Raw genomic sequence first — 19,899 nt, forward strand, 5'->3', positions numbered from 1 at the left:
TAATGAGTTTCACTTTTTGCATTGAAGAACTGAAATAAATAAACTTTTTGATGATACTCTAATATATTGAGATGCACTTGTATCTGAAAAATAAACTTGTTAGTGTGAACTTTATACCAATGCGCTGATGAATAATTCCTGATCTGAGAAATGAAACCTTTGTATTTAGGTTGTAAATGCCTTTCTGCCATAACTCCACTCAAAGGTCATTCCACCTTCCTAGTTTAATTGTGAGAAACACCCATCCATTCTCATCCTGCACTGGTGCCTGGAAGATACTGAAGTGACGAGAAGACTTAAACGACCGGTTGTTGGATCTCCACACTCGTAAGTTCTTAACTTTTTATTTTCTTTTTATTCAGCATTAAATATATGCAACATTTGCTCACATTTAGAAATAAGTTGTTAAGTGGTCAGAAAGTGACCCTGGAAAACGATGGAGGATGTGGCAGGTGAGTATGTGACCAGGGGCAGCGAAATTACATTTAAAGTACCACTCCAGGGATGAAATAAAAAGAAACACTAGAGAGATGCTTTAAAAGAACACATGACTGAGCAAGAGTAGAAATTTAAACATGGGAAAGAACTTAAAGAATACTTTCAGCTACACAATCGCATACAGAAGTCAAAATTGCAGCATCCAGCACTCTGCAGAACCAATTTCATTTTTAAAAAAGTGCTGTGATCACTTTGTAATTGTTTTTAGAGATTATGCTTGTATTATAGGCATTATAACGTGTTTGTGTGTGTGTGTGTGTGTGTGTGTGTGTGTGTACAGTTGAAACCAGAAGTTTACACACACTATAAAAAAGACACATGCATGTTTTTCTTAATATCTGACATGAAATTAGAATAAACCTTTCTTGTTTTAGGTCAATTAGGATTACCATAATCTAATATATAATTGCCTAGAATACTACTTCCTGCAATTTGTGCCAACTTCCGTGGCTTTGTCCGGAGCTAATGTCCGGAGCTAATGTCCGGAGCTAATGTGCGGAGATAATGTCCGGAGCTAATGTCCGGAGCTAATGTCCGGAGCTAATGTCCGGAGCTAATGTGCGGAGATAATGTCCGGAGCTAATGTCCGGAGCTAATGTCCGGAGCTAATGTCCGGAGATAAGTGACGTCAACAGTGTCCAGTGTCTGATTGGTTGCCGCCTGCTGCGAGCGACCAATCAGAAACGTGCCGTACTGTGACACACTCCGCCCGCCATTTTGGTGTGATTTTTGAATTTTTACCTCACAGCAAGTTTCTACTGCGTGGAGGCGGGCCCAGTGACGTTGCTCTTCAAGCTCCTGCCGAATTTCGTCAAAAAAATGATAATACCATTTACCAAAACTATATATATTTAGTTGTGAAGTGGTTCAGTGACATTTTCACACCAATTTTGAACTTTTGTTTGGTGTTTTCTCCATATACTGCCTATTATTCACTGACTGTTATACTGAGAGACTGCCGTTTATTAACCTCTTCTTTGCCACATTGGGTATATTGCTCTATTATTTGCCACATAAGGACATTGTCCATTATTGCCCAGCAATTTCTCTGCAATATAAACTGCCTATTTATTAATATCTGCATTCCTGCAAAAAACTATTGCCTATTATTAACTGGCTATTTTCCTACTACCTGACACTGCCTCTTATTAACCTGTTGTTTGCCACCACCACGCTTAAAGCTGTTTAGCTTAGCCAACATGAGCTCTAATAGTAAGGATACTAATGACACAGAGCCCAAAGCTGCTGATGGCGCACGTAAGATTAGGTCTGATAGAAAGTATACTAATAATGCAGAGCAAAAAGTTGCCGATGCCGCTGCCATTTTTTGTTCTTTCTTACTATTATTTATTAATTGTATTATTCTTACATTTGAATAAATAAAGTATATATGGATTCTAGTCTCCCGATTCTTTAGAATCGGGCTGCCATCTAGTTATTAATATTTGCCAAATGCCAGAATGAGAGAGACAATGTTTTAAGGCATTTTTATTACTTTTTTTTTCTTCAATGCGTGTATTTTGGGCTAAAAATAATTTTTGCTATTGGTTTTAATTAAAATAATTGCACCATTTTGGCTTCTATAGTCTCTATATTGCACTGAAAGATGCTGGCCGCAGAATGGATATACTGAGAATCTGTCAGACTGCTATGGGTAGTTTATAACTCTGTCTGTCTTTTTCTGGGCTCCTCTCAGCATACTTGTGACTGCAAACCTCATGAAAGTTGAATGTGCAAAGAGCCTACAAAAGCCAAACTGGGAACACTTTTTAATGAAACATAATAGCAAAAATTATTTTGGCCCCAAATACATGTGTTGCCATCATGCGGGCCGGGGTACTCGGTAGCCAGACAGGTAGTCTCTCAGGGATATCACAGTGCCGATTGCCCAGCACTATAGCCCTGACCGGACAAGTGAAAGGGGAGTATTTACAGGGGATAATGGTATGGTGTGATATGGTTTTAACGTGACGCCAGCTGAGGTGTCTGGCCAGGGATGGCCAGCGCTGCATGTGAGGTCCCCAGGGGATAGATGGTAATGCAGCAAGGTGGATCACTTCCACACCCCCCTCAGCAGGAGCTGGTCCCTGGGGTGATGATTTGGGTTGTAGTGAGCAGTGCAGCAGAAAGAAGCAAGGAGGTGAAATAATTCAGTCTTTACCTTTACTGATGATGGATGGCAAGTTATATCCATCCATGGGTATAATGGGTAGAATAAGCCTTCCTTTCTATGCCCATCTTTTTTGAGATTCAACAGCGTATGAGTTGATCTGTGCTCCCTGTTTGTCTGCTCTGCAGCAGCTCCAGCCAGCATGCATTGCGAGCTCTTAGCAAGTTGTTCTCTCAGTCCCAGCTCTGAGCCCTCTGTACTGTGGTACTTTTGGTGTTGCAAGGGTGACCAGAGGACCTGCAGTCCCTCGGTCTCCAGATTTTGCTCTCAGGATTGGCAATCCCTGGTAACCCAGGACTCTGGTGTCCTGCTCTCAGCATAATCCTAGGGTGAACCTTCAATAGCCCCATCCCTGGGAACTCATCTCCTCATGCCTCTTCCTCCCTTCCCTTCCTCACACTACACTGCTCTCCCTCCCCTCCTCCAGCCAGAAGAAGCAGTCACCCTAAAAACTAGAGGCTTGTGCTCCCCTTTCTGGTCAGGGATCGGTCTTGTGTGTGGATGCGTGCTTTACCTAGTGTAGGGAGCTCCATTTACTTCCAGACATGATACCACCAGCGGTTAGGGAGGCAACACCATTGTGGCAGCCGGACCACAGAGGCGCCACGTGCATTTAAGTAAAATAAAAAATAATTGTCTTGAAAAGTGGACCACACCTTTTAAGGTAAAAGCTGACACCCTTTCTCTTTTCAAAAGGGGGTAAAGCATGGCTAAGTTCTTGAAGAAACTGTGTCCACATGGCCAAGTTGTGTGTGGTATTGAAGTTTGTCCACTTTACCTTTTAACAGAGCTGTGCTGTAATACCAGATAAGATCCATGGAGGTGTTTGTGAAAGAAGGCAGACATATTTTTCTAATCCTGCTTTTAAGCAATAACCAAGTCTGTGAATATTCTCAGCCTCGCACTGGCACATACGAGAACAGGGGAATCCTCCAGTGGGCCCCTATACAGGAGTTCGCCACCACCCATTTATACGAAAAGTACTAACAATCAACCCATATTATTGCTCTAGAAATTTGTGAATGAGGATAAATTCATACTTGCATGTAGCTGAAAAGTGGGGCCCTGGTGTTGGTTACTGATTGGCCCTTGGCACCCTAGTCCGACACTATGTGCTACAGTTGTTGAAAGCAGCAAGTTCAGCACTACAGCGATCTAATAGTGCTTGTTGAAATGACATCTGCATCCACACTAATATTCACAGGCCATAATGCTCAAAACAGATGAAAAACAAATAAAATATATTGATGCATCTCTGACCTCATCCTATATAATAATCGCCAGTTAGGACTCCCGGTCGCTGTCCCCAAATCCCATAAGGCACCGCGGCAGTGCCACTTGTGCAGGCGCAGTTCGTGGCCGCAAGGCTCGGCTCCCCCGGTCCCGCATGGCTCAGCTCCCCCCTTTCCCTGGTAGTATGCATGGCTCACGTTGCCCCACTCCCCGTCATACTCACCCTCATATCCGTTGTCCCGGCTCTTCTCCTCTCCTGTGCTGAGCGATCATGTGGTACCGCTCATTAAGGTCATGAATATGGACGCGTCTCCACTCCCATAGGCGTGGAGGCCATATTCCAGTCATTCTGGACCTTTGTCACCCACATCACTGGTACAGTCACCTATTTGTTGATAATCTGATGGATACAGTAATATATTTTACGTATTTCGACTTGTTTTGCATGCCAAAGATACTTTCTTTGTGAATAGACATCTGTAAGGAATATGTACAGATATTTGCACTGATGAAATAAAAAATGAAAAAATATAACTTAAAAATAGAATTTTTGGCAGAATCCTCAAAGTATGGCAAAGCAGAAAGTGGAAAGTAGCACAGAGCCTTTCTTGCACACTTTGTTCAGCCAATTATGCTTTCATTATCTTTTATGTGCGTGTGTGTGTGTGTATATATATATATATATATATATATATATATAAAGCCAACCAGCACTCCCAATGTGAACACGTGCAAGCTGTGTCATATAGATAAAAAAGAACACAGCAGCACATGTACTAGGCCATGTGAAAACACAGACAGATATTCAATATGAATTATACTTCTCAAAAATATTTTTTCACAAAAATGTTCTCAAAAATTTTTTTTTCATAAAACTTACAGTTATAGATGAAATGAAGATTCTTAGCGAATAAATTGGCCAATTCATGTGTGCCCATCAACCATGGCAAGGTGATCTCCCTCTGATGGGTCCTACTCTACCATACATGCCACTCTTGGGCCACCAACCTACAACTCTGGACAAAACATATCACTCTGGGCTAAACCTACAATTTATGGACAGGTAGAGTTGATTACTGCCACCTGCAAGGTCAATGGGAAGAGTGCAAGATCAGTCTGGATGCAGCCACATCCATATATTAAATAGAGAAAAAAAGCCAACCAGCACTCCTAATGTGAACACATGCAAGCTGCATCATATAGATAAAGAAGAACACAGCAGCACATGTACATGAATCTAGGCCATGTGAAAACACAGACAAATATTCAATGTGAATTATACTTCTGAAAAATATTTTTTCACAAAAATTTTCTCAAAAAAAAATGCACAAAGAATCTTCATTTCATCTATAACTGTAGGTTTGATGAAAAAACCTCTTGAAGTTCATCAAGAGAATGCCAAGAGTGTGCAAAGCAGTCATCAAAGCAAAAGGTGGATACTTTGAAGAACCTATAATATAAGACATATTTTCAGTTGTTTCACACTTTTTTGTTAAGTATATAATTCACAGTTTTGATGCCTTCGGTGTCAATGTACAATTTTCATAGTCATGAAAATACAGAAAAATCTTTAAATGAGAAGGTATGTCCAAACTTTTGGTCTGTACTGTATATATATGTGTGTGTGTGTGTATATATATATATATATATATATATATATATATATATATATATTTAATATACAGTGCGTATGGAAAGTATTCATACCCCTTTAAATTTTTCACTCTCTGTTTCATTGCAGCCATTTGGTATATTCAAAAAAGTTCTTTTCTTTCTTATTAATGTACATTCTGCACCCCATCTTGACTGAAAAGAACAGAGATGTAGACATTTTTGCAAATTTATTAAGAAAGAAAAACTGAAATATCACATGGTCATAAGAATTCAGACCATTTGGTCAGTATAGAGTAGAATTGCCCATTTGAGCTTGTACAGCCATGAGTCTTCTTGGGAATGATGCAACAAGGTTTTCACACCTGGATTATGGGATCCTCTGCCATTCTTCCTTACTGATCCACTCCAGTTCTGTCAAGTTGGATGCTGAACATTGTTGGACAGCCATTTTCAGGTCTCTCCAGAGATGCTCAATTGGGTTTAGGTCAGGGCTCTGGCTGGGCCAGTCAAGAATGGTCACAGAGTTGTTCTGAAGCCACTCCTTTGTTATTTTAGCTGTGTGCTTACGGTCATTGTCTTGTTGGAAGTTGAACCTTCGGCCAAGTCTGAGGTCCAGAGCACTCTGGAGGAGGTTTTCATCCAGGATATCTCTGTACTTAGCCGCATTCATGTTTCCTTCAATGACAACCATTTGCCCTGTCTCTGCAGCTGAAAAATACCCCCATAGCATAATGCTGCCACCATGTTTCAATGTTGGGATTGTATTGGGCAGGTGATGAGCAGTGCCAGGTTTTCTCCACATATGCCGCTTAGAATTATCACCAAAAACATCTATCTTTGTCTAATCAGACCAGAGAATCTTATTTCTCATATTCTAAAGTCCTTCATGTGTTTTTTAGCAATCTCTATGCGGGCTTTCATATGTCTTGTACTGAGGAGAGACGCCCATTAGGCCACTGTGCCATAAAGGCCTGACTGGTGGAGGGTTGCAGTGATAGTTGACTTTGTGGAACTTTCTCTCATCTCCCTGCTGCATCTCTTGAGCTCAGCCACAGTGATCTTGGGGTTCTTCTTTGCCTCTCTCACCAAGGCTCTTCCCCCACGATTGCTCAGTTTGGCTGGACAGCCAGTCTAGGAAGACTTGTGGTGGTCCCAAACTTCTTCCATTTAAGGATTATGGAGGCCACTGTGCTCTTAGGAACCTTGAGTACTGCAGAAATTCTGTTGTAACTTTGGCCAGATCTATGCCTTGCCACAATTCTGTCTGTGAGCTCCCTGGCCAGTTCCTTTGACCTCTTGATTCTCAATTGAGCTGACATGCACTGTGAGCTGTGAGGTGTTACATAGACAGGTGTGTGCTTTTCCAAATCACGTCCTATCAGTTTAATTAAGCACAGCTGGACTTCAATGAAGGTGTAGAACTATCTTAAGGAGAATCACAAGAAAATGGACAGCATGTAACTTAAATATGTGTGTCTGAGCAAAGGGTCTGAATACTTATGACCATGTGATATTCCAGTAATACTTTTAAATTAAATTTTCAAAAATTTCTACATTTCTGTTTTTTTTTTTTCAAGAAGGGGTGCAAAGTGTACATGAATGTGAAAAAATGAACTTTTTTGAATGTACCAAATGGCTGCAATGAAACAAAGAGTGGTATAGTGAAATGGTTAAATGCACAGCCTATAGGTACCGTCACACTAGACGATATCGCTAGCGATCCGTGACGTTGCAGCGTCCTCGCTAGCGATATCGTCCAGTGTGACAGGCAGCAGCGATCAGGCCCCTGCTGTGCTGTCGCTGGTCGGGGCAGAAAGTCCAGAACTTTATTTGGTCGCTGGACTCCCCGCAGACATCGCTGAATCGGCGTGTGTGACACCGATTCAGCGATGTCTTCACTGGTAACCAGGGTAAACATCGGGTAACTAAGCGCAGGGCCGCGCTTAGTAACCCGATGTTTACCCTGGTTACCATCCTAAAAGTAAAAAAAAACAAACACTACATACTTACCTACAGCCGTCTGTCCTCCAGCGCTGTGCTCTGCACTCCTCCTGCTCTGGCTGTGAGCGTCGGTCAGCCGGAAAGCAGAGAGGTGACATCACCGCTCTGCTTTCCGGCCGCTGTGCTCACAGCCAGTACAGGAGGAGTGCAGAGCACAGCGCTGGAGGACAGACGGCTGTAGGTAAGTATGTACTGTTTGTTTTTTTTTACTTTTAGGATGGTAACCAGGGTAAACATCGGGTTACTAAGCGCGGCCCTGCGCTTAGTTACCCGATGTTTACCCTGGTTACCAGCATGTTGGTCGCTGGAGAGCTGTCTGTGTGACAGCTCTCCAGCGACCAAACAGCGACGCTGCAGCGATCCGGATCGTTGTCGGTATCGCTGCAGCGTCGCTAAGTGTGACGGTACCTTATGACTTAGGAGACTGGGGTTCAAATCCTGGCTCTGATTGATGATGGTATTTAGTTTATCTAAGATCTTCTGTTTCAGATCTGCTGCAGTGCTGATTAGATCAGGATCTTCCAGGTCTTCATGTGGGGTGGATTTCCAGTGCAGTTGATCCAGCTCAAGTTGTGATAATAGCTTTCTCTTTATGGCATTGAAGAGTTGAGTGACTAGTTGTTTCTCAGTCAGTGGACATGCAGATCTTGTATCCATCCAGAGTTTCCTCATGCGCTTTATATCTGCTCTAATTTGGTCTGCTATTATGGTAGCATTTCATCAGATCCAGGTTCTAGGCTTGTCCATGTATGGTTTGTTGAGGCCAAGAAAATAAATGCTCTGTTCTCCAAAGAACCGATCAAAGGAAAAAACACATAACACCAGTGCAATGTGGCTGCAAGATCTGAGAAAGAAAGACAGCAACCACCTAGAGCAAGAACCAGTCACCATTACAGAAGCAGACATCCAACAGGGGGTCAAGAACATGAAGAGCTGGACAGCACATGGCCCAGACATGATCCACACCTACAGGCTAAGGAAATTAACAGTGGTACATGAACACATGGCAAAGCAGATGAACCAACTGCTAGAAGCAGGCCACTACCAAGATTGGCTAACACAAGGTAGAACAGTGCTGATCATGAAGGATCCTCACAAAGGAACAGTTCCATCCAACAAACGCCCAATAACCTGGTTTACAACAACATGGAAACTCCAGTCAGGTATCATAGCCACTAAACTACAGAACCATATGAGCCAGTACATGAATCCAGCTCAGAAAGGCATTGGGTCCAATGAGAAGGCCTAAGGCAGCAACAACAACAGATCTGGAAAGAAGAACAGGAACATGAAGCACCATGGCAAGATAAGCCGCTGCATGGGATATACCATTGACAGATAATGAAGGCGGCTGACATGGAGAAATCCTACCAGTGACTGGAGAAAGCTGGACTCTGAGACAGCACAGAGGCACTAATTATAGCGGTACAAGAGCAAGCACTAAGTACCAGATCCATAGAAGCAGGAATCTACCACACAAGACAAGACCCAAGGTGCAGACTATGCAAAGAAACCTCAGAAACCGTCTAACACATATTGGCAGGATGCAAAATACTGAACGCCACAACCAAGTAGCGGGAATTGTATACAAGAACATCTGCACAGCATATGGGCTAAGACCAGGTTGGAGACCCCAGAGAAAGTGGTGGAGAATGAAAGGGCTAAAATCCTGTGGGACTTCAAGATCCAGACGGATAAGCAGGTGTTGGCTAACCAACCAGACATTGTGATAGTAGACAAGGATGAGAAGACAGCAATGATAATAGATGTGGCAGTGCCATGTGACAGCAACATCAGAAAGAAGGAATACGAAACTGTTAAACTGTAAAGCGCTGCGGAATATGTTGGCGCTATATAAAGATTATTATTATTATTATTATATGAGAAGCTGGAGAAAGACCAGGGCCTCAAAGGAGAACTGGAGAAGATGTGGAAGGCGAAGGCAACAATGATTCCAGTGGTGATAGGAGCACTTGGAGCGGTGACCCCTAAGGTGGAAGAATGGCTACAACAGATCCCAGGAGCAACATCTGAGCTCTTTGTCCAGAAAAGCGCAATGCTGGGAACACCTATGATTCTGCACAGAACCCTCAAACTCCCAGGCCTCTGGTAGAGAACCCGACAATGAGAAAGGACAACAAAGACCACCCCCATTGGGGGTGAGAAGGAAGGTTTTTTTTACATATGTATATTTTATTACTATGCTCACCGTCATTTTCACTAGGTCGAACAAAGGATATTGTTGCCTTATTGTTCAGGCATCAACAATAATATACCAGAGAACCCAGGAGCAAGTTGTATTTTTTAATTATTTCTAAAAGGATCCACTACAGGGCAAATAACATTACAGAGTTTACATTGAAATGAATGGAGTCTCTTTGTAATGGTCCTAAGGGGTGGATTAAGAGTACCCAGGACCCAGGTAGTTTACAAGGCGTGGCCCCCTCCAGGTACCCGATGTATTACGTGCCATGTCACATGATCCCTTTGATAGGTCATGTGATAGGTCATGTGAGTAAGACAGGTGCTCTGGTGCACATGTTTATGTGGAAAACGTCAGAGAGAGCGGTGCGCAAATTTTTCCCTTATGTACAGCACTATACATAACATAGCGCTATGCATAATAGAACAGGGGTGGGAGACTAATTTTCCCAAGGGGCCATATGACAAACCTATTGTGGAGGCCAGTCACCGCGCAGACACCAGCTCATAATGTCATCACGTTGGCACGTCACAGCAGAGGCAACGATAGCTGCACTGGCATTCTGTATCGTTGGCACCGCAGCACCAGGAAAGCTCTCTGCTGGGATATTGCACTGCCAATGGCAGCTCACAAAACATTATAATGAGTAAAAACTGTCGATGGGCCCCTCGGAGCCTTGGGCCAAAGGTGGTAGCCCAGATTGCCCTCATTAAAATCCGCCTATGGTCGTCCAGGACAAAAGTCACTCTTTGTAGCTACTCTCTATTTTAGCCTATAGATTGAGATATTAAAGAGAAGCTGTCAGCACAATTTTGTAATTTAAGATGAGACATATGCGTACACATATAGGAAGAGGTCTGTCAATCCAGTGCTGTGGGCAGCGAGAATCTATCAAGGACACACCTGTCCAACCAGTCTCCAGCACGTTTCTGTCCCTGGTGGCTTGTATAGTATGTTTTTCTCTGAAATGCCACAGCCAGTGTCTGATACATGCTGCCTCTGGATCGGGCAGCATGTATAAACTGTCAGGCCCACATTATCAGAAATGTAGATTAGTAGGTATAATAGCACATCAGCATATCTCATTCCTAATCCTTTATTGTGAATTTTATATTATGGAGCCTATAGCAGATGTAGCCTTTAGGCAAGAAAGCTATATTGACTACTCTTATGCTTTTCCTAGGTCTCATGCTGTTTTTTTTGTTTTTTTTTTTAATCCCCAGAAATGGGAAATCCTCCAGCTTCTAACACAATATCAGATTCTTCAGCTAGCTTTCCCAACTTTACATCCCAGGCACATTAACAACTGAAGTCCCATGGGGGACTTATTAGAATAACTTTCCAAGGGCTGAGGGAAAAATACATGTATGCCAGTGATTATGATACACAGGAATTTTTAAAGACAGGTTAAAAGGTCTTTTCTGATAATGACCCATTTTGTTCACTTATTAACACTGGATGGAAATATAGAATGTATATTTGATGAGTTTTACTTCTATAAATTTTACAAAATATTCAGTACAGCACAAGTTCTACAAGTCTAGTTAGATGTATCCCTGCTACTTTGATCTTTGTGAAGCTGTGAAAGGGAAAAATATGAAACATTAAATCTACTGTATAATCGTCTAATTCTGTCCGTTTGTCTGTAACGGAAATCCCGCTTTGCTGATTGGTCGCGCCAGCCGCCCGCGACCAATCAGCGACAGGCGCAGTCCGGCCACGAATTTGCGCCGGATTTGAACCATGCTTCGCTGATTGGTCGCTGCCGGCCAGCTGCGACCAATCAGCGATATTGGCACGGGATTTAAACACTGCTTCGCTGATTGGTGCGCAATTTAAACCCCGCTTCTAGAATACACGATGCGTTAGAATCGGGCCACCATCTAGTATATTATAAAGAAGCTTCATATCTAGGTCCAGTACTGAATGCGTAAATTGGTGTCATGCCGCTGCTGCTCCCCGCGCCCTGTCATATTTACCTGTCCTCGGCGTCCCGGCGCGGTCCCTCTGCTGCAGCGTCTTCACTCCAACGCTCGCTCCCGGCTTCTGCTGCTCATCGGGCTTTTAATTGACCTAAAACGGGAAAGGTTTATTCTGATTTCATGTATATGTATATATATATATATATATATATATATATATATATATATATATATATATAAAATAAAATACAGACCAAAAGTTTGGACACACCATCTCATTTTGCTACACAAAGAAGCAGTGTGTTTCAGGTGTGGATTAAAATACATCCACAGGTCTGTCTCTAATGAACTCAGATGTTGCCAAACACATGACATCATCATACGGACAGTCCAGAATTGTATAAAAGGAATATTAATCTTAGTGTATGTAAACTTTTGACTTTGCAAAAAGTAATTAAAATGGCTTGCAACAACCTTTCTCTCAAGATTCTGGCATTTTGCAAATACCGTATTAATAATTATGGTAATTCTAATTGACCTAAAATGGGAAAGGTTTATTCTGATTTCATGTCAGATATTGAGGAAAACATGCATATGTGTCTTTTTATATAGTGTATGTGAACTTCTACTTTCAACTGTATATATACATACATACAGTTATGGCTGCTGAAAGTGTTGGCACCCTTGAAATTGTTCCAGAGAATGAAGTACAGTATTTCTCCAAGAAAATTATTGCAATTGGACACTGTGTGAAATTATATCCAATTTGCCTTTTTTCTCAGTTTTTTTGTGTTCCAATAAACACAAAGAAAATAAATGTATATAATAAAGCACTTGTAAAAAAAAGAAAAGAAAAAAAGTAGTACTGCATTGTAGTGATCATCTCACCTACCACAAGACCCGACGTGTTTCACCACTGCTTCATCAGTGAAACAGTGGTGAAACTCATGTTGGGTCTTATGGAGGGTGAGCTTGATCATTGTCATGCAGTACTACTTTCTTTCCCTTGTGTATATGTAAATATTACTTTACTACTACTAATATTTATTACTATATACCTTTGGATATTTATACATTTAATTTTAGCAGCTAATTCTATTAAACGTTTCATGTACATGCATACAGGCACTTATTTTACAAATGACTTATAAAACGACTGGGCATAAAAGACGACCCCCAACTTTTCCATATAAAATATGGAGTTTGGGATATACTCGCTGTATAAGACGGGGGTCATCTTATACGCCCAATCATCTTATACGAAGGAGTCGTGTAACCGTGACGTCATCTAAAGTCCTTCGCGCAATGCATCCTTAGGAACGGAGGCCGCTGCTTGCACCGCTGAGAGACTGGAACCGTCGGAGGGTAAGTATATCCCTTTTTTTTTTTTAATTCTTTTTTTTTTACATGAATATGGATCCCAGGGCCTGAAGGAGAGTCTCCTCTCCTCCAGACCCTGGAAGCCATCCAGGACCGCTCCCTGCACACGCCGTACCCGGCGTATAAGACGACCCCCAACGTTTGAGGCGATTTTCAGGGGTTAAAAAGTCTTCTTATACACCGGAAAATACGATAATACTTTAGGATCATACTTTATTGTTCACTTGCGATTGCACTTTCCTTGTATATATGTACTACCATCATTACAATAGGTACGGAAAGTATTCAGACCCCTTTAAATTTTTCACTCTTTGTTTCATGGCAGCCATTTGGTAAATTCAAAAAAAGTTCATTTTTTTTCTCATTAATGTACACTCTGCACCCCATCTTGACTGAAAAAAGACAAATGTAGTAATTTTTGCAAATTTGTTAAAAGAGAAAAACTGAAATATGACATGGTCATAAGTATTCAGACTCTGTGCTCAGTATTGAGTAGAAGCACCCTCTTTAGATAGTACAGCCATGAGTCTTCTTGGGAATGATGCAACAAGTTTTTTTACAGCTGGATTTGGGGATCCTCTGCCATTCTTCCTTGCAGATCCTCTCCAGTTCCGTCAGGTTGGATGGTGAACGTTGGTCGACAGTCATTTTCAGGTCTCTCCAGAGATGCTCAATTAGGTTTAGGTCAGGGCTCTGGCTGGGCCAGTCAAGAATGGTCACATAGTTGTTCTGAAGCCACTCCTTTGTTATTTTACCTGTATGCTTAGGGTCATTGTCTTGTTGGAAGGTGAACCTTCGGACAAGTCCAGGTCCAGAGCACTCTGGAGGAGGTTTTCATCCAGGATATCTCTGTACTTGGCCGCATTCATGTTTCCTTGAGTGACAAGGCGCAGCTGCCAAGGCAAACAGGATCATGGGGTGCATTAAAAGAGGTCTGGATACACATGATGAGAGCATTATACTGCCTCTGTACAAATCCCTAGTTAGACCGCACATGGAGTACTGTGTCCAGTTTTGGGCACCGGTGCTCAGGAAGGATATAATGGAACTAGAGAGAGTACAAAGGAGGGCAACAAAATTAATAAAGGGGATGGGAGAACTACAATACCCAGATAGATTAGCGAAATTAGGATTATTTAGTCTAGAAAAAAGATGACTGAGGGGCGATCTAATAACCATGTATAAGTATATAAGGGGACAATACAAATATCTCACTGAGGATCTGTTTATACCAAGGAAGGTGACGGGCACAAGGGGGCATTCTTTGCGTCTGGAGGAGAGAAGGTTTTACCACCAACATAGAAGAGGATTCTTTACTGTTAGGGCAGTGAGAATCTGGAATTGCTTGCCTGAGGAGGTGGTGATGGCGAACTCAGTCGAGGGGTTCAAGAGAGGCCTGGATGTCTTCCTGGAGCAGAACAATATTGTATCATACAATTATTAGGTTCTGTAGAAGGACGTAGATCTAGGGATTTATGATGGAATATAGGCTGAACTGGATGGACAAATGTCTTTTTTCGGCCTTACTAACTATGTTACTATGTTACTATGACAACCAGTCGTCTTTTCCCTGAAGCTGAAAACCACCCCTGATAGCATGATGCTGCCACTACCATGTTTCACTGTTGGGATTGTATTGGGCAGGTGAAGAGCAGTGCCTGGTTTTCTCCACACATACCGCTTAGAACTATTAACAAAAAGGTCTAACTTCGTCTCATAAGACCAGAGACTCTTATTTCTCATATTCTGGGAGTTCTTCATGTGTTTTTTTAGCAAAATCTATGCAGGCTTTCATATGTCTTGCGCTGAGGAGAGGCTTCCTTCGAGCCATTCTGCCATAGAGGTTCGACTGGTGGAGGGCTGCAGTGATAGTTGACTTTGTGGAACTTTCTCCCATCTCCCTACTACATCTCTGGAGCTCAGCCACAGTGATCTTGGGGTTCTTCTTTACAAAGGTTCGTCTCCCAGGATTGCTCAATTTGTCTGGACGGCCAGGTCTAGAAAGACTAGTGGTGGTCCCAAACTTCTTCCATTTAAGGATTATGGAGGCCACTGTCTCTTAGGAACGTTGAGGGTTTGTGCACACGTTCAGGTTTTTTTGTTTTTTTTTCACGTTTTTTCACAATAAAAATGCTATACAAACACATAAAAACGCATACATATGCATCCTATCATTTAGAATGCATTCTGCAATTTTTGTGCAGCATGTTCATTAATTTTGCGGATTGTTTGCGTTTTTACCGCTATTTAATGCATTGGGAAAAAACGCAAAAAAAATGCATGCGGATTTCTGGCAGAAATGTCCGTTTTTGTGAGGAAATTTCTTCAAGAAATCCTGACGTTTGCACATACCCTGAGTACTGCAGAAATTCTTTTGTAACCTTGGCCAGATTTGTGCCTTGCCACAATTCTGTCTCTGAGCTCCTTGGCCAGTTCCTTTGACCTCATGATTCCCATTTGGTCTTATATGTGCTGTGAGGTCTTATATAGACAGGTGTGTACCTTTCCCAATCAAGTCCTATCAGTTTAATTAAACACAGCTGGACTCCAATGAAGGAGTAGAACCATCTCAAGGAGGATCACAAGGAAATGGACAGCATGTGACTTAAATATGAGTGTCTGAGCAAAGGGTCTGAATACTTATGACCATGTGATATTTCAGTTTTTCTTTTTTATTAAATTTGCAAACATTTCTACATTTAATTCAGTCAAGATGGGTGCAGAGTGTACATTAAAGGGCCACGGTCACCCCCTCCAGCCGTTAGAAACTAAAAGAGCCACCTTGTGCAGCAGTAATGCTGCATTCTGACAAGGTGGCTCTTTTAGTTATTGGTGCAGTCAAAGCAGAAATAAAGTGTTTTGTAATTTCGCAAATATACCTGTCTATAGTCCTGGAGGCGGGTCTTAACCCCCCTGCTGCACACGCCACACTGCCATCACTCAAGGCTTGTTCGGCGCCGGGCGCCACCCCCTCCGCGCTGTTTTCAAATCAAATCCGGCGCCTGCGCTGTTTTGTTCTACCTGGGGCAGGCGCAGTGAGCGCTGCCCGTCTCACCTCAGATGCAGTCTCGCAGACTGCGCCTGTGCAGCCACCCAGCTTGTGAATCCCACTGGGCATAATGCAAAACACACTGCAGGGCTGGGATGCACAAGCTGGGTGGCCGCACAGGCGCAGTCTGCGAGACTGCATCTGAGGTCAGACGGGCAGCGCTCACTGCGCCTGCCACAGGCAGAACAAAACCGCGCAGGCGCCGGATTTGATTTGAAAACAGCGCGGAGGGGGCGGCGCCCAGCGCCAAAGAAGCCTTGAGTGACGGAAGTGTGGCGTGTGCAGCAGGGGCGATAAGACCTGCCTCCAGGACTAAAGACAGGTATTTTTGCGAAATTATAAAACGCTTTATTTCTGCTTTGACTGCACCAATAACTAAAAGAGCCACCTTGTCAGAATGCTGCATTACTGCTGCACAAGGTGGCTCTTTTAGTTTCTAACGGCTGGAGGGGGTGACAGAGTCCCTTTAATGTGAAAAGAATGAACTTTTTTAATTTACCAAATGGCTGCAATGAAACAGAGTGAAAATTTTAAAGGAGTGTGAATACTTTCTTTACGCACAGTAGCTCACCTACTACATTTGGTTATACAGTATAGACCAAAAGTTTGGACACACCTTCTCATTTAAAGATTTTTCTATATTTTCATGACTATGAAAATTGTACATTCACACGGAAGGCATCAAAACTATGAATTAACACATGTGGAACTATATACTTAACAAAAAATGTGTGAAACATCTGATATTATGTTTTATATTCTAGGTTCTTCAAAGTAGCCACCTTTTGCTGTGATGACTGCTTTGCACACACTTCGCATTCTCTTGATGAGCTTCAAGAGGTAGTCACCGGGAATGGTTTTCACTTCACAGGTGTTCCCTGTCAGATTTAATAATTGGGATTTCTTGCCTTATAGATGGGGTTGGGACCATCAGTTATGTTGTGCAGAAGTCTAGTGGATACACAGGTGATAGTCCTACTGTTAGCTGTTTTTTTCTTGCCATAATACAAATTCTAAGTAAAGAAAAATGAGTGGCCATCATTACTTTAAGAAATAAAGGTCAGTCAGTCTTAAAAATTGGGAAAACTTTGAAAGTGTCCCCAAGTGCAGTGGCAAAACCCATCAAGCGCTACAAAGAAACTGGCTCACATGAGGATGGCCCCAGGAAAGGAAGACCAAGAGTCACCTCTGCTTCTGAGGATACGTTTATCCGAGTCACCAGCCTCAGAAATTACAGGTTAACAGCAGCTCAGATTAGAGACCAGGTCAATGCCACACAGAGTTCTAGCAGCAGACACATCTCTACAACAACTGTTAAGGGGAGACTTTGTGCAGCAGGCCTTCATGGTAAAATAGCTGCTAGGAAACCACTGCTAAGGACAGGCAACAAGCACAATAAACTTGTTTGGGTTAAAGAACACAAGGAATGGACATTAGATCAGTGGAAATCTGTGCTTTGGTCTGATGAGTCCAAATTTGAGATCTTTGGTTTCAACCGCCATGTCTTTCTGCGACGCAGAAAAGGTGAACGGATGGACTCTACATGCCTGGTTCCCACCGTGAAGCATGGAGGAGGAGGTGTGATGGTGTGGGGGTGCTTTGCTGGTGATACTTTTGGGGATTTATTCAAAATTGAAGGCATACTGAACCAGCATGGCTACCACAGCATCTTGCAGCGGCATGCTATTCCATACGATTTGCGTTTAGTTGGACCATCATTTATTTTTCAACAGGACAATGACCCCAAACACACCTCCAGGCTGTGTAAGGGCTATTTGACCAAGAAGGAGAGTGATGGGGTGCTACGCCAGATGACCTGGCCTCCACAGTCACCAGACCTGAACCCAATCGAGATGGTTTGAGGTGAGCTGGACCGCATAGTGAAGGCAAAAGGGCCAACAAGTGCTAAGCATCTCTGGGAACTCCTTCAAGATTGTTGGAAGACCATTCCCGGTGACTACCTCTTGAAGCTCATCAAGAGAATGCCAAGAGTGTGCAAAGCAGTCATCAAAGCAAAATGTGGCTACTTTGAAGAACTTAGAATATAAGACATAGTTTCAGTTGTTTCACACTTTTTTGTTAAGTATATAATTCCACATGTGTTAATTCATAGTTTTGATGCCTTCAGTGTGAATGTACAATTTTCATAGTCATGAAAATACAGAAAAATCTTTAAATGAGAAGGTGTCCAAACGTTTGGTCTGTACTGTATGTATGCACATGCATGTATGTATGATATAGTTTTTTAACCCCTTCAAGATCTTGCCCTTTTTCGGTTTTGCGTTTTCGTTTTTCTCTCCCATGCTTCCCAGAGCCACTTTTTATTTTTCCGTCAATATGGCCATGTGAGGGCTTGTTTTTTGCGGGACAACTTGTACTTTTGAACGACATGATTGGTTTTAGCATGTCGTGTACTAGAAACCGGGAAACAAAATTCCAAGTGCAGTGAAATTGCAAAAAAAGTGCAATCCCACACTTGTTTTTTGTTTGGCTTTTTTGCTAGGTTCACTAAATGCTAAAACTAACCTGCCATTATGATTCTCCAGGTCATTATGAATTCATAGACCGCAAACATATCTAGGTTATGTTTTATCTAAGTGGTAAAAAAATTTCAAACTTTGCTTAAAAAAAAATGTGCAATATTCCAATACCCGTAGCGTCTTCATTTTTCGGGATCTGGGGTCGGGTGAGGGCTTGATTTTTGCATGCCGAGCTGACATTTTTAATGATTGGTGCAAATACGATCTTTTGATTGCCCGCTATTACATTTTAATGCAATGTCGTGGCGACTTAAAAATGTAATTTTGGTATTTTGAATTTTTTTATCGCTACGCTGTTTAGCGATCAGGTTAATCCTTTTTTTAATTGATAGATCGGGCAATTCTGAAGGCGGCGATACCAAATGTGTGTAGGTTTGATTTTTTATTATTGTTTTATTTTGAATGGGGCAAAAGGGGGGTGACTTAAACTTTTATATTTTTTTATTTTTTTCATATTTTTTAAAACATTTTTTTTAACGTTTGCCATGCTTCAATAGCCTCCATGGGAGGCTAGAAGCTGGCACAACTAGATCGGCTCTGAAACATAGGAGCGATCCTCTGATCGCCCCTATGTAGTAGATTTACTGCATTGCTATTAGCGCTGACCACAGGGTGGCGCTTGCAGCAATCCGGCATCAACAACCATAGAGGTCTCAAGGAGACCTCTGGTTGTTATGCCAACGCATCGCTGACCCCCGATCATGTGACGGGGGTCAGCGATGCGCTCATTTCCGGCCCGATGGCCGGAAGCGGCAGCTAAATGCCGCTGTCAGCATTTGACAGCGGCATTTAACTAGTTAATAGCGGAGGGTGAATCGCGATTCCACCTGCCGCTATTGCGCGCACATGTCAGCTGTTCAAAACAGCTGACATGTCCCGGCTTTGATGCGGGCTCCAGCGGTGAACTGCAGGGGATCTGACCTCCGCTGTACTAGTACGGCGGAGGTCGGTAAGTTTTTTTTTTTTGGCGTTTGCTTTCATTATTTTGCACATACATGTTCTTAATGAATTCAAACAATATAGTGTAACTCTTTTAAATGATTCTTTTGATATATTTCATGCCCGACACAATCTTTTTCTTTCTTTAGTTATTTCATTATTTTTGTGCCACATGTAGAAGAGCTATACTGTTAGGTTAATTGAGATATATTGGTAAATATAATCTTACTTACAAGTGTTGCTGCCAAAAATATTATAATGTTTAGATATTGGATCGATTTCATCTTTTTATCACAAGTTTAATACTGATAAATATTGAGTAGTGTGAAAGAGAAAACATTATGTATACA

The 19,899-nt window shown here is 42.2% G+C and overlaps 1 protein-coding gene across 3 annotated transcripts in view; it reads left to right on the forward strand.

Moving 5' to 3' along the window:
- Positions 1-228: 228 nt before the first annotated feature.
- SPTBN5 (spectrin beta, non-erythrocytic 5) overlaps positions 229-19,899 on the forward strand; it is a 436,876-nt gene continuing 417,205 nt past the window's right edge. For all 3 annotated transcript variants that reach the window (XM_069732520.1, XM_069732522.1, XM_069732521.1), the window contains exon 1: positions 229-327. The gene's annotated coding sequence lies outside the window, so the exon portion shown is untranslated. The remainder of the gene's footprint in view (positions 328-19,899) is intronic.

This window comes from Ranitomeya imitator, chromosome 1 (assembly GCF_032444005.1).
Source record: "Ranitomeya imitator isolate aRanImi1 chromosome 1, aRanImi1.pri, whole genome shotgun sequence".
NCBI classification, from domain to species: Eukaryota; Metazoa; Chordata; class Amphibia; order Anura; family Dendrobatidae; genus Ranitomeya; species Ranitomeya imitator.